Source organism: Petaurus breviceps, unplaced genomic scaffold (genome assembly GCF_028583685.1).
Source record: "Petaurus breviceps papuanus isolate PSGF00001 unplaced genomic scaffold, PetGlider_PUasm1.0 38, whole genome shotgun sequence".
Lineage (NCBI taxonomy): Eukaryota > Metazoa > Chordata > Mammalia > Diprotodontia > Petauridae > Petaurus > Petaurus breviceps.
Window position 1 is genome coordinate 35,776,576 of NW_027186304.1, and position 16,000 is coordinate 35,792,575.

At 39.2% G+C, this 16,000-nt stretch overlaps 1 protein-coding gene across 2 annotated transcripts in view; it reads left to right on the forward strand.

The window, feature by feature from the left end:
• The window catches only part of MIB1 (MIB E3 ubiquitin protein ligase 1), a 173,627-nt gene that overhangs the window by 115,330 nt on the left and 42,297 nt on the right, over nucleotides 1-16,000 (forward strand). The gene's annotated exons all lie outside the window — the stretch shown is intronic.

Below are 16,000 nucleotides of genomic sequence, written 5' to 3' on the forward strand. Positions count from 1 at the left end.
CTAGGACAAATTGAACAGAAAATAGGGAGGAGAGTATGTATCTGTAGGAACCTATTAAGTGAAGTATTTATTGTGTGGCTTCATTATTTTGCTAGCTGTATTGCAAATTCTTGGAATGTCAAATACATCTGTATTCAAATATGAGATTAAAAATATATTTCTAGTAGAAGTATATTTCTAATTTTCACCTTCATTTTTAGATGCTTCAGTGGATCTGTAGTCTTACTGATGTAGGTACTTCTTCCACTCCAACAGTTCATTTCACAACCTCTCCACCTATTCATCCCTTTTCATCCTATGCATCTCTTGTCTAAACCCTCAGTGGGGTGCCAGGTGTGTATCCCATGTGCTGGGGGGAACTTGGGAATCATTGGATAGCACGTGTGCCAGTGGAACACGGGGTCTCTCTAAGTTACGCTGCATGACTCTGCCTTTCTTTTCTAGTAAATATATTTTCTCCTCCAAATATATTTCAGCCTACTAAATCTTATGTACATCTCTCCATTGATCTGGGCAGGGGGCTAGCAACTTTAATTCTTTTAAGACTGGGATAGTCAACGTTTTATGAACATATAGCATAGTTTAGAATATATTGGTATTCAAAAGATGGGCCTTTGTTTTAGGTAAAAGGTTGAAGTCGCTAAAAGGATTGAGCAATTTCCCAAAAGCAGTGTCATTCCTTCTATTTTAATTCCAACAATGTTTATTATTAAGTGTATACTGTGGCAGATACCCTGACCTAGGCACTGAGAATACAAAAGCAAATGAAACAGGCTGTACTTCCAAGGAGCTTATCTTCTGCTTAGTAGACACATGGATGCAGATGAGTAGGTAGTTAGGTGGCACAGGGGATAGACATTGGACTTGGATCCAGGAAGACCCAAGTTCAGATCCTGCAACAGATAACTTACAAGCTGTGTGAACCTGGTCAATTCACTTAACCACTGTTTGCCTTGTTTTCCTCCTATAAAATGATGATAATAATAGCACCTACTATGTAAGGTTGTTGTGAAGATCAAATGAGATAATCGTAATCATTGCAAAGCTCTTTGTAAGCCTTAAAGCACTGTATAAATGCTGTTGCTGTAATCTTCATCATCATCCCCACCCCAGTACAGTCTAAAATAATAGAGAGGCTTTTGTGTTCTAATGAAGTGAGAGCTAGGTCAAGGAATCAGAAAGACTCAAATTCTCACATATAGTGACTCAAGGCAAATCCCTTAACATCTCATTGGCTTGGGAAACTCTCTTAAGACTTCAAATTGAAGGACATTTGCTGATTTACATTGGTTGAAAAAAAAAAAAAGGTTTATTTTACTAAGAATTCTCTGTCACTGAAATTACATATAATAACCAAAAAAAATACCAAGTAACACAAACTCAGTTCAAGAGAGAGGGCTAGGGTTGAGGTATAAGGGTCAGAGAGAGAATAGATAGAATAAGAAAGGTCATCTGTAAGAGCTGGACAGTAATCTCTGTCTTGAATCAAACTAAAAATTCTGAAATACAGTGATGAAAAGTGAGTCCATTCTAAACATGGGAAACTGCCTTGCAAAGGTACAGGGGTGAGGAATGGCATGTTCGGTATAGGGAGCAGGTGCTAGGCCAGTTTGGCTTAAATGGAGAGTGTACAGGGAGTAAATATAAAATTACACAAAATTATAAAGGAAGTGGCAGCCAAACTAAGTAGGACTTTGTCCTGATTTAATATTTTACTTTCTTCCAATTACGTGTAAAAACAATTTTAAAATTCATTTTTTTCTCCAAATTTTGAGTTCCCAATTCTCTCTGCCCCCCTGCCAATTAAGAAGGCAGGCAATTTGACATAGGTTCACGTGTAGTCATGCAAAACACATTTTCATCTCATTCTGTGAAAGAAAACACAAACAAAAAAAATACAAAACCCAAGAAAAATAAAGAAAAAGTATTGAGGGGGCAGAGCCAAGATGGCAGCATAGAAACAGGAAAACTCTGTGAGCTCCCCTAATAACCACCTCAAATACCTATAAAATATGACTCTAAACAAACTTTAGAGCTACAGAACCCAAAGTGACAGGGAGAAACAAATCTCCTGCTGAAGGCAGCCCAGCAAGCCGGTAGGAAGGGTCCATTGCAGCGCTCTGGGAGCTGAGCCCAGCCCCTTGTGAGGCTGCGATTTTAGCTTCAGGGTGGCCCCCACCAAGCAGTGGCTGGAGTGGACTTGGGAAAGTGGATCACCAGCAGCTGTGGTGGGTTTCCAGAATTATTGACCCATAAATGTCAAAGCCAAAGTAAAAGGTCAGTGTGGACTTTGTGGGAATAGGGGGACCGAGAGTGCGGTCCAGCCTCTACTGCTGGGGCGAGAAGGCAAGAATTGGCAGAAGCGCTACCGTGGTACAGCTGCCACTGCATGGATGCTTCAGAACTCCTGAACTGCAGATTGTAGGGGGACCAAGCAACCAGTCTCAGGGGTAATTGCTCTTCCTTTAACCTGCTTGGATCTGGATCACTGACTTGGTTGGAGGTCCTGGGGTATGTGACCAGGTGCCAGAGCTTATAGAGGCTTCTGAGAGGGCACCCAATAATAGCTCCAGCAGCTACAAAAACCCCAGCGATCTGAGACGAAGCTCTCCTGTCTGGAAGCAGAGTTCTACTGGGGCCAAAAGCTCAAAAGTCAAGTAATTGAGTGGAAACATGAGGAAGCAAAGCAAGCACAGCAGTCAAACCTTAGATTCCTTTTTTTGGGGGGAAAAAAAGAATCAAATCATGGAACAGCAGGAAGACAATGAAGTCAGAACTCCTGTACCAAAAGTTTCCAAGAAATATATGAATTGGTCTTACAGGCCATAGAAGAGCTCAAGAAGGATTTTGAAAACCAAGTAAGAGAAGTAGAGGAAAAATTGGGATGAGAAATGAGAATGATGTAAGATAAAGAGTCAAAAACCTGACTGAAGAAAATAACACCTTAAAAAATAGACTAACTGAAATGGCAAAAGAGGCTCAAAAAGCCAATGAGGAGAAGAATGCCTTAAAAAGCTGAATTTCCCAGATGGAAAAAGAATCTCAAAAGCTCACTGAAGAGAACAAATGGAAGCTAGTGACTTCATGAGAAATCAAGATACTATTAAACAGGTCCAAACAAATGAAGAAATAGAAGGCAATGTGAAATATCTCATTGGGAATACCACTGACCTGGAAAATAGATCCAGGAGAGATAATTTAAAAATTATTGGACTACCTGAAAGCCATGATCAAAAAAAGAACCTAGAAATCATCCTCCAAGAAATTCTCAAGGAAAATTTCCCTGACATTTTAGAACCAGAGGGCAAAATAGAGGTTGAAAGAATCCACCAATCACCTTTCGAAAAAGATCCCAAAAAGAAAACTCCGAAATATTATAGCCAGGTTTTGGAGTTCCCAGATCAAGGAGAAAATATTACAAGCAGCCAGGAAGAAATAATTTGAATATTGTGGAAACACAATCAGGATAACACAGGATCTGGCAGCTTCTACACTGAGGGATCGAAGGGCTTAGAATATGATATTCCAGAGGTCAAAGGAGCTAGGACTAAAACCAAGAATCAGCTACCCAGAAAAACTAAGTATCATTGTTTCAGGGGAAAATATGGTCATTCAGTGGAATAGAGGACTTCCAAGCATTCTTAATGAAAAAAAACAGAGTTGAATAGAAAATATGACATTCAAATATAAGAAACAAGAGAAGCATGAGAAAGTAAACAGGGAAAAGAAATCATAAGGAACTTGTCAAAGTTGAACTATTAGCATTCCTACATGGAAAAACAATAATTTTAACTTATGAAACTTTTCACAGTATGAGAATAGTTGAAGGGAATAGAAATATGTGTGTATGTGTGTGTGTATATATATGTATACATATATATGTACATATATGTCTATATAGGAGGGTATATATGTGTATGAATACATATGTGAGTGTGTGTATATATGTATACAGGTATATATAGACAGAGGGCCCAGAATCAATTTAATAGGAAGGGATGTTATTTAAAAAATAAAATTAAGAGGTGAGAGAGGAATATAATGAGAGGAGATAGGGAGTGACTGAATGGGGGTAAATTATCTCATATAAAAGAGGCAAGGAAAAACTGTTACAATGGAGGGGAAGAACAGGAAGGTAAAAGGGAATGGGTCAACCTTACTCTCATTGAATTTAGATAAGGAGGGAATAAGATACACACTAAATTGGGTATCTTACCCTACAGGAAAGTAGAGGGGAAGGGGATAAGAGGGGGGATGATAGAAGGGAGGGCAGATTGGGCGGGGGGAGAGGGTAGTAAGAAGCACACACTTTTGAAAAGGGACAGGGTCAAAATGGAGAACAGAACAAGTGGGGGGTGGGGAAGAAGGAAATATAGTTAGTCTTTCACAATATATCCACTATGGAAATGTTTTGCATAACTACACATGTACCACCTATATTGAATTGCTTATCTTCCCAGTAAGGGTAGGTGACGAAGGAAGAATGGAAAGAATCTGGAATTCAAAGTTTTAAAAGCAAATGTTCAAAAAAAATTATATTTTTTACATGCACTGGGAAATAAGATATACAGCCACTGGGGTGTGGAGATCCATCTAGCCCTACTGGAAAGTCCAAGGAGCAATGGGCGGAGATATAGGAGAGCGGGTTGGAGGAGGGGGTATTCAGTGGGATCGCTGTTTTATGGTGGTGGGCAGGGGAATGTTAGGGAAAAAATTTGTGACTCAAAATCTTGTGGAAATGAATGTAAACATAAAATTTAAAATAAACAAAAATATGCATATTCAAGCAAAAAGAAAGAAAAAATATCTTTGATTTGCATTCAGGCTCTCCCATTTCTTTCTCTGGAAATGGATAGCACTTTTCATCATAAGTTCTGTAGAATTATCTTGGATCATTTTATTGCTGAGAATAGCTAAGTTCATGATAGGTCATCATACAGTATTGCTGTAACTGTGTACATTGTTCTCCTGGTTACTGAGCAGGACTTTAAATGTCATACTGATTATTTTGCATTTTCTGAGAGTTGGGAGACAGTGATCATTTTTTGAGTGAAGTTGTGATATGATCAGACATGCTTTAGGAATGTTAGTTTAGCAGTACTGTGAAGAATAGATTGCAGGGGGGGAGCAAATGGAAATAGAAAGAACAAATTTGAAACTATTGCAGTAGTCCATTGAGAGATAATGAGGGCCTTCACTGATGAAGAGGCTCTGCAGCTCTGTGTAGAGCCAATGCAATATTTACAGCGCCCGTGATCACAAAAAAGACTGTGACTGTAAGTATCACAAGACGTTCGATTGCAAAATATGCCAAACTCTCCAGATAGAGGATAGAACTGAAGCATTTATTTAGACACCAGAAAAGCCAATCCCAAAACCAGTAAGCCAGTTCCATCATAGTACCAAAGATATTCAGAAGTCATAACAACTGAGAGCCACAGCAGCCTTCAGCCTTCCCACAAACCAGTCTAAGATCTGTATTTACTCACAAACCTCTCTATCTCCTTGCCTGCACATCCTTTCTACCTCCCTCCCACCCCATCTCACTAGCTCTGACTACCAGCTTCCTGTGGGCTCTGCTTCCCTTCAGCAAACTCCTCCCACCACTGGCTCCATGTGACTATATTTAGCCTATTGGGGAAAGAGTTTACTTTCAGAGCAGGAGAGATCATCAAACTCTCCCCTAGCTCTATAAAGGGGCAGGGAGGATCTTCAAATTTCCATTCTTATTACCCTCTGTAATCAATAGAATTATGTGAGAGGAGATGCTGAGGTAGACTTCAGCAACACTTGACAGCTGATTGGGTGGGAGGAGAAAGGGAAGAGGCGTGGGTGACTCATAGGTTGCCAGCCTAGGTGAGCTTTAGCAGAAATAGGGATGTTGAGAGGAGGGATGGATTCTGGGGAAATATAAATTCTGTTTTGAACTTCTAGCCCCTCCCCAACTTCCTTGTAAGAAATAATTATATCCAAGCAGTCTGATCATCATTTTGGCATTCTCTGAAAATTATTGTCTCATTCTGTCCATCTAATCAATCTGCCAGGGGGTGGGAGGCATACTTCATCATCTCTGAAGTCTCAGTTGATCATTTTATTGATCAGAGTTGTGAAATCTATTAGTCATTTTCCTTTACATTATTGTGGTCAATTGTATAAATTGTTCTCTTCTTGATTCACTCTCTCACACAAGTCTTTCTGAATTCTTTACTCATGTTCATCATATCTTATGTGGCAGTCATTTTGCTTTGTATTCATATTTTTGTTGTTGTTCTGTGATTTTTTAGTTGTGTCCAGTTCTTTGTGTTCCTTTTGGGGTTTTCTTGGCAAAGATACTGGAGTAGTTTGCTATTTCCTTCTCTGACACATTTTACAGATGAGGCAGCTGGGGCAAACAGGGTTAGATGACTTGCTCAGGGTCACACAGCTAACAAGTGTCTGAGGCTAGATTTGAACTCAGGAAGATGAGTATTCCTTACTCCAGGCTGGGCATTTTATTCACTGTGCCACCTAGGTGCCCATACATTCACATATCACAGTTTATTTAGCCATTCCTCAATTGAGGGGGGTACCCACTTTGTTTCTAGTTCTTTGCTACAAAGTGCAAAGCAGGGGAGGTTTTCAAACTCTGCTACAGACCTATTTTGTACATGTGGATCCTTTTCCTTTTGTCTTTGACCTCTTTATGGTATATGCTTAATAGCCCTACTTCTGGGTTAAAGGATATGCAGTTTATTCACTTTTGGGGTATAACTCCAAAACTGTTTTCAAGAATAGTTGGAACATTTCACTGCTCTACTATCAGTGGGCCTGTCTTCTCACAGCTGTTGCTGACAACTGTCATTTTTCCTTTTTGGGTCATCTTTGCTAATATTTTAAATGCATGTAGGTTTGAGTTTGCATCCTACCTTAGCCACTTACTGTCTATCCTGGACAAGACACTTAATTATTCTCTTCTTCAACTTTATAATCTGTAAAATGAGGATAATAATAGAACCTACCTTGTGGAATTGCTAGGTACTATTTAAGTGTTAACTATTACTATTTTAGTTTTCATTTTTCTCATTATGAGCAGTTCTTTCTTATTATCAATATTCTTTCATGTGGTTTTTTGATAACTTGCAGTCCTTTATTTGAAAAGTACTATGCTCGTATCCTTTAATTACTTATATGTATTGCAGCAGATCATCTTTTTCAGTAGTGATAAAATAAATTATTTTTCCAAGTGTTATTTTTTTTCCTCTTTCAGTTATCTTGAAATTTTCAAGATTAATTTAATCTCCCTCATTCTTATGGTTAATTTAATCTCTCTCAGATTAATCTCCCTAATGCACTCCAAATTGTATTGCTTTCTAGTACAGACTTTCTTTGTATATACTCAGTTTTATAGCCAGTGTTTTTCCTATCTTTGTTTTCTTTAATGTCAGTTGTACTTCCTCATATAGCACCTCATATAGCCAATCACAAGCAGCTCTCCTGAGGACTGCTTCTGTGAATTACTTTAAGGATTTAATCTTGAATAGTATAATGACTCTCTATTTACTCAGCAATAAACTAAAGCAAAACATTCTAGAAACTAAAACACAACATTCACAACAGCATAGCATAACAGCTTATTACTAAGGTGGCCACGTAGTCTTAAATAAAACATATCATTCAGTAAGTCACAATCTCCTCAATCAATAAAAAGTATCCATCTAAAGTCTTCTTTCATCTTGATTGGAGGCTCGTTTCTAATCATCCTTATCAGTCATCCTTAAGGGGTAGCGGAAAGTATAAAGACTATCTACCCCTAGGTCACATTAAGTTACAGTATCATCAGTTGGCCCTGAATACCCAAGTAAAGTCTCCTTTCATCTTAACTCAAGGCAGACTTGCAGACTGCATGGCTCCTTTTCCACATTCCCAGCACTTGCCTGGATTCATAGGACTGTTGCCTGAATTCACAGGTGGGCAGCTCTCTGGGGACTTCTCTACCCCAAGGTCTTTGCAGTTTCTGTTTCTAGAAAAGCAAAGCTTAACAGAACCACAACAATATTTACACAAATTAAACTTAACAGAGTTTGAATAATATTCATACATATTGCTGGCATTATCATCGAAATTTACTTTCTGTCTGAGAAATAAACACAAATCAACAGAGTGCTTTTGTCTGACAAAGTAACACAATTCAACAGACAAAAATGCTTCTGTCTGACAAGGTAAAACAATCAACAGATAAAATGCTTCAGATGTTACAGATGTAATATGTTATGTAAAATGTTACAGAGTAACACAATTCAACAGAGTGCTTTTGTCTGACAAAAGTAACACCAACATAGAACAACAGAGTGCCAACATCACAAACATTCTCTCTGTTAGTTCTGCCTGGCCCCAGCTTGTGCTTGAGCTTTTACATACTCTGCTCCTTCCTTTTCTGCCCTTCCTGTTCCACTCTTTCAACAAGTTCCTCCCACCATGGGCTCCATGTAATGACATGAGGCCTATTAAAGGCAGAGAAAGTCTCCAAACTCCTTTAGGCCTATTAAAGGGCAACACAAGTATGCTTTTTCCAAGAAAGACTTGCTGTAATCGCAGGTGAGGCTCAAAAGTACTTGAATAACTGAAACAAGGAGCCAAGTACTACCTCGCTTTCCTTTACCATAACTGAAACAAGGAACAAAGTACTACTTTGCATGCCATTAATTACACTGGGGAACTGATGTCAGAGTCTAAATTTGGTGCTTCTGTTATCTTTGATAGTGAATTTATTTTGGCATAGTAATCTTGACATAACTTTTCTGTTTTTTGTAGTCTTTCCAGTTTAACCCTTAAATGGTTAAGGATCAATTAATTGATGAGCATTTATTATCTTTTTTATGTGCTGGACATTGTGCTAGGTCCTGAGGATAGATAGCAGAAAATGAAATGGTACTGGCATTCACTGAGCATATCTTCTTTCAGAGGATGTGAATGCAGAATATAAAATACAGGGTGATTTTTGTGTCAGGAGGACTAGCTTATGGGGATCAGCAAAAGGTCTTAATTGGGTCTCTCTCTGAACTTTCTTGTTTTTTACTCTAATGTCCCACTGTGGTGTAGAGGGAGCTCTGGGTTATTGGAAGCTCTGCCAATGTATGTCACATTCTGTCAGGTCCTGGCAATAAATGAATGTCTTTAGGGACTATTCTAGTTAAGTTCAGAGAGTCTTATGTCTTGGAAATTGACCATTAGGTGATAAAATTCATTAATGGCAATCCATGAAGCAAAGAAAAAAACTAAAATGGATTATTTGTTTTGTGTGTTCTATTTTACCGAATGGTATTCATGTAGTGGAAGAGGGGACAAAGAGTAATTAATCATGTAATTTGTAGAGAGTCTAAAAGAAACATTAACTTAGATTTTACTATTCCAGATATGAGATTCTTGTCCATTGGGTAAACACAGTACTAGAGAAGTCAAATCTTAGCAATGTCATTGTTCTCACTACATTTGATGTCAAGACAAAAAGAAGCTGCTTTTAAATTGAAGGATAGTTCATATCTTCCTAGAAGAAGCTAATAAAAAAGTTGGTGGAATCAATATTATTGTGTGCCCTAGGGCAAGAAAAAATAATTCATAAAACAGTTGGTTATCTTATTTGTCAGTGCTTATAATGAGCATTTAAAAAATATCACCATGAAAATAATAATATTTATGTGCTAACATATTTTGCAAAGACTGAAGAAGTAATGAAATTTTATAAAGAATTCAGTAACAGGGAGTCAAGATAGCAGAGTAGAAGCAGGACCTCTGCTGGGCTCCGGCTTCCACCTTCCCCGATCCATGTAAAAGGGGACTCTAAACAAACTTTGGAGCTGCAGAACCCACAAAATGACACAGAGAAGCTAACCTCCTGCTGAGGACAGGCTGGCAGGAATCAGCCACCATGCTGAGGTTTTAACCCCAGGGCAGGCCTGACCAGCCGCTGGCCGGATGGACTCCAGATCAGCAGCAGCTGTGGCCGTTTCCAGATTTATCAACACATAGATGCGAAGGACAAAGTGAGAGGTCAGTGCAGTCTGGACTTTGGGACCAGTAAGTGGGAGTGTGTGGCTTTTGCCCCTGGGGCGAGACACAGCCAGCCAGCACCACGTGGCAGCTTCAGCACCTGGCCTGAAGAGTATAGGGAGACGAAGCACCACTCTGAGGGGTAATCGCTCTTCCTTTAAACTTCTTGGATCTGGATTGCAGTCTAGGGTGGAGGTCCTGGGGTGTGTGTCCAGCTTGCCAGAGCATGTGGAGGCCTCAGAGAGGGCACCCATCTAATACCTCCGGCAGCTGAGAAAACCCCAGCATTTGGGACGAAAGCTCCCCTGTCTGGTGGCAGAGTCCTACTGTGGCAAAAAGCCCAGGGGTCAAGTGACTGAGGGGCGACATGACCAGGCAAAGGAAACAAAGCAGACAGAAGATTCCAACATTAGACTCCTATTTTGGGGACAAAAAGGAGCAAAGCATGGAACAAGAGGAAGACAGTGAAGTCAGAACTCATGCACCACAAGCTTCTAAGGAAAATACGAGCTGGTTACAGGCCATAGAGGACCTTAAGAAGCAGATGAGAAGTGGAGGAAAAATTGGGAAGAGAAATGAGAACAATGCAAGAAAATTACAAAATGTGAGTCATCAGCCTGACTGAGGAAAATCATACTTTAAAAAATAGACTAACTCAAATGGCAAAAGAGGCTCAAAAAGGCAAGGAGGAGAAGAATGCCTTAAAAAAACAAATTTGCCAGATGGAAAAAGAATCTCAAAAGCTCAATGAGGAATATCATTGCTTCAGAATTAGACTGGAGCAAATGGAGGCTAATGACTTTATGAGAAATCAAGATGCTATTAAACAGATCCAAACAAATAAAAGAATAGAAGGCAATGTGAAATATCTCATGGGAAAAACCAATGACCTGGAAAATAGATCCAGAAGAGATAATTTAAAAATTATCGGACTACCTGAAAGCCATGATCAAAGTAAGAACCTAGAAATCATCCTGCAGGAAGTTCTTAAAGAAAACTTCCCTGATGTTTTAGAACCAGACGGCAAAATAGTTTGAAAGAATCCACCGATCACCCCCTGAAAAAGATTCCCAAAAGAAAACTCCTAGGAATATTATAGCCAGGTTCTGGAATTCCCAGATTAAGGAGAGAATATTACAAGCATCCAGGAAGAAACAATTTGAATATTGTGGAAACACAATCAGGATAACCCAGGATCTGGCAGCTTCTACTCTGAGGGATCGAAGGGCTTGTAATAGGATATTCTGGACATCAGAGGAGCTGGGATTAAAACCAAGAGCCACCTACCCAGCAAAACTGAGTATCATGTTTCAGGGGAAAATATTGTCATTCAGTGGAATAGAGGACTTTCAAGCATTCTTGATGAAAAAACCAGAATTGAATAGAAAATTTGACATTCAGATACAAGAAGCAAGAGAAGCATGAGAAGGTAAACAGGGAAAAGTAATCATAAGGAACATATCAAAGTTGAACTATTAACATTCCTACACGGGAAAAACAATAATTGTAACTGATGAAACTTTTCTCAGAAGTTGAAGGGAATAGAAATATATATAGACACATATATAGACAGAATGGGGTAAACTATCTCATATAGAAGAGGCAAGAGAAAATGGTTACAATGGAGGGGAAGAATAGGAATGCAAAAGGGAATGGGTCTACCTTATTCCCATTGAATTTGGCTTGAGGAGGGAATGAAATACACACTAAATAGGGTATCTCACCCTCTAGGAGAGTAGGGGGGGAAGGGGATGAGAGGGGGAATAATGGAAGGGAGGGCAAGCTGGCGGAGAGGGAAGTTGGGAACACCCACTTTTGAAAAGGGATGGAATCAAAGTAGAGAATAGAAAAAGTGGGAGGTAGGATAGGAGGGAGGGAAATATGGTCAATCTTTCACAATATATCTACTATGTTATTGTTTTGCATTAGCCACACATGTACAACCTATACTGAACTGCTTATCTTCCCAATAAGGGTGGGAGACAAGGGAGGAAGGGAATGAATCTGGAATTCAAAGTTTTAAAACCAAATACACAAATATATACATATATATTATTAATACTGTTTTACATGTAATTGGGAAATAAGATATACAGGCACTGGGGTATAGAGATCCACTGGAAAAGTTGAAAGGGGTATGGAAGAAAATATGGGAGAGAGCAGATTGGAGGAAGGGATATCCTGTGGGACTGCTATTTTGGGGTGGTGGATAGGGGAAAAACGGGGAGAAAATTTGTAACTTAAAATCTGGCAGAAATGAATGATGTATTAATAAAGTTAATAAAGGTTAATAAAGAATTTGAAAAAAATAAAAAGAATTTAGTAACACATTAAAAATTAAATCATCTTGAATTATCAGTGATGTTAGTTCAAGGGTGAACATAGGAAAATATGATGAATACACAGTGAGGATTTCACAAAAACTCCTGGAAATCACCTTAACCAACACTTGATATCCTGGCTATTGGGCAAATATGGCAACCAAGAGTAATTCCACTTTAGCATAGAAAGTAATTTTAATTTGGAGGGTGGCAGATTATAATAGAGATTTGACCATACTTTACATCTTTGGTCTTATATATCTACTATTGCAAATATTAAAATACTAAAAAGTTTATGTTTCAGTAATTTAGTCACTCTAGTAATGAAATGATTAAATAGATTATCTCCTAAAATATATACCTCAGTAAGGTTTTTAGGTTGCTTATTTTTTTTAAATCAGTTGCTTTATTAACTTCTAGTTTACATCATTCATTTCTGCAATATTTTGAGTTATAAATTTTCTCCCCATTTTACCCCTACCCACCACCCCAAAATATCCCCTCTTCTCTCTCCCATATCTTCTCCCATACCTCCTCCAACTTTCCAGTAGGGCACGGTGGATCTCTATGCCCCAGTTGCCTGTATTTCTTATTTCCCAGTTACATGTAAAATAATATTAATAATAGTATATATAAGGGGCGGCTAGGTGGCGCAGTGAATAGAGCACCGGCCCTGAAGTCAGGAGGACCTGAGGTCAGATCTGGCCTCAGACACAAAACTAGCCGTGTGACCTTGGACAAGTCACTTAACCCCAATTGTCCTCCAAAAAGCAAAAAAAAATTAATAATAATACTATATATGTGTGTGTGTATACATACACGTATACACTCTTTTTTTAAACATTTGATTTTAAAACTTTGAATTCCAGATTCATTCCCTTCCTCCCTTGTCACCCACCGTTACTGGGAAGATAAGCAATTCAGTATAGGTTGTACATATGTAGCTATGCAAAACATTTCAATATATTGCAAAAGACTGACTATATTTCCTTCCCTCCTATCCCACCTCCCACTTGTTCTGTTCTCTACTTTGATCCTGTCCCTTTTCAAAAGCAGGTGCTTCCAACTTCCCTCCCCCCAGCCTGTCCTCCCTTCCATCATCCCCCCCTCATTCCCTTCCCCCCACTCTCTTGTAGGGTGAGATACCCTATTTAGTGTGTATGTCATTCCCTCCCTAAGCCAAATTCAATGAGAATAAGGTTGACCCATTCCCTTTTGCCTTCCTGTTCTTCCCTTCCATTGTAACCATTTTCCCTTGCCTCTTCTATATGAGACAGTTTGCCCCATTCTGTCTCTCCCCATCTCCTCTCATCTTCCTCTCTCACCTCTTAATATTACCTTTGAAGTACCATCCCTTCCTATTAAATTTGCCCTGTGCTCTCTATATATACCTGTACACATATATTACACATTCACATATGTATTTATATGCCCATATAGCGTATATATGTATATATATATATATACTCCTATATAGACATATGTGTGTATGTATACACATTTCTATTCCCTTCAATTATTCTCGTACTGAGAAAAGTTTAATAAGTTACAATTATCATTTTTCCATGTAGGGATGTAAATAGTTCAACTTTGATAAGTTCCTTATGATTTCTTTTCTCTGCCTTCTCATGCTTCTCTTGCTTCTTGTATATGAATGTCAAATTTTCTATTCAACTCTGGTTTTTTCATCAAGAATGCTTGAAAGTTCCCTATTCCACTGAGTGACCATATTTTCCCCTGAAACATAATACTCAGTTTTGCTGGGTAGGTGATTCTTGGTTTTAATCCCAGCTCCTTTGACCTCCAGAATATCCTATTCCAAGCCCTTCAATCCCTCAGTGTAGAAGGTGCCAGATCCTGGGTTATCCTGATTGTGTTTCCACAATATTCAAATTGTTTCTTCCTGGCTGCTTGTAATATTTCCTCCTTGATCTGGGAACTCCGGAGCCTGGCTATAATATTCCTAGGAGTTTTCTTTTTGGGGATCTTTTTCAGGAGGTCATCAGTGGATTATTTCAACCTCTATTTTGCCCTCTGGTTCTAAAATATCAGGGAAATTTTCCTTGAGAATTTCTTGGAGGATGATTTCTAGGTTCTTTTTTTGATCATGGCTTTCAGGTAGTCCAGTAATTTTTAAATTATCTCTCCTGGATCTATTTTCCAGGTCAGTGGTTTTGCCAATGAGATATTTCACATTGCCTTCTATTTTTTTCATTTGTTTGGACCTGTTTAATAGTATCTTGATTTCTCATAAAGTCCCTAGCTTCCATTTGTTCTCTTCAGTGAGCTTTTGAGATTCTTTTTCCATCTGGCAGATACAGCTTTTTAAGGCATTCTTGTCCTCATTGGCCTTTTGAGCCTCTTTTGTCATTTTAGTTAGTCTATTTTTTAAGGTGTTCTTTTCTTCAGTCATGTTGTTGACTCTCAAATCATAATTTTCTTTCATCGTTCTCATTTCTCCCAATTTTTCCTCTACTTCTCTCATTTGATTTTCAGAATCCTTCTTAAGGTCTTCTGTGGCCTGTAACCAGCTTGTATTTTTTTTTTTTTGGAAGCTTTTGGTTCAGGAGTTCTGACTTCACTGGCTTCCTGCTGTTCCATGCTTGGATCCTTTTTTTCTCCAAAATAGAAGTGTAAAGTTGGGTTGCTTTGTTTGCTTTGCTTCCCTCATTTGCTTATGTTGCCACTCAATTATTTGACTTTTGGGCTTTTTGCCACAGTAGGACTCTGCTACCAGAAAGGGGAACTTCGTCCCAAATGCTGGGGTTTTTTCAGCTGCCAAAGGTATTAGTTGGGTGCCCTCGCTGAAGCCTCTACACACTCTGCCACACCCCAGGGCATCCACCCTAGACTGCAATCCAGATCCAAGCAGGTTAAAGCAAGAGCAATTACTCCTGAGACTGGTTGGTTGCTTGGTCCCCTTACAAACTGCAGACCAGGAGCTGAAGCTACCATGTGGTGGCAGCTACGTGGCCCTAGCTCCTCAGCGACTTCGCGCCTAACTATTGGATCCCAACTCTTGGATCCCAAAGTCCACACTGCACTGACCTCTCATTGTGTCCTTATCATCTATGGGTTGATAATTCTGGAAACCGCCCCAGCTGCTGGTGAAATGAAGTCCCTCCAGCCAGTGGGTGGTCAGCCCCGCCCTGGTGCTTAAACCTTGGCTTGTGGGGGGTCGGGGTTGGTTCCCAGAGCTCTTTGCTGTCTCCTTGCTCCTGGCCTCCCTGGATGTCCTCAGTGGGAGGTTAGCTTCTCTGTGTCATTTTGTGGGTTCTGTAGCTTCAGAGTTTGTTCAGAGTCACCTTTTACATGAATTGGAGGGGGTAGGGGGTGGGAGCCGGAGCCGGAGTGGAGGTCCTGTTTCTACTCCACCATCTTGACTCCAGGTTGCTTATTTTTAACAAGTGCTTTTCTTTCCTTTTTCCCTAAGAAATTTACCACACCCTTGTTAAATGTCTGCTTTGTGCACCCATTGATTTAGGACCTGGGTATATGAAAATAAAAATGACATGTAGTCCTTATCAATAAGGATTTCAATCAGGTGAGATGTACTTCTTTAAATGTAATTTTTAAAAAAGGATATGATAAAGACAAAGGAGAGATTCAAGCTGAGGCTTCCAGGAATATTTGGGGCAATATTTGGGAATAGT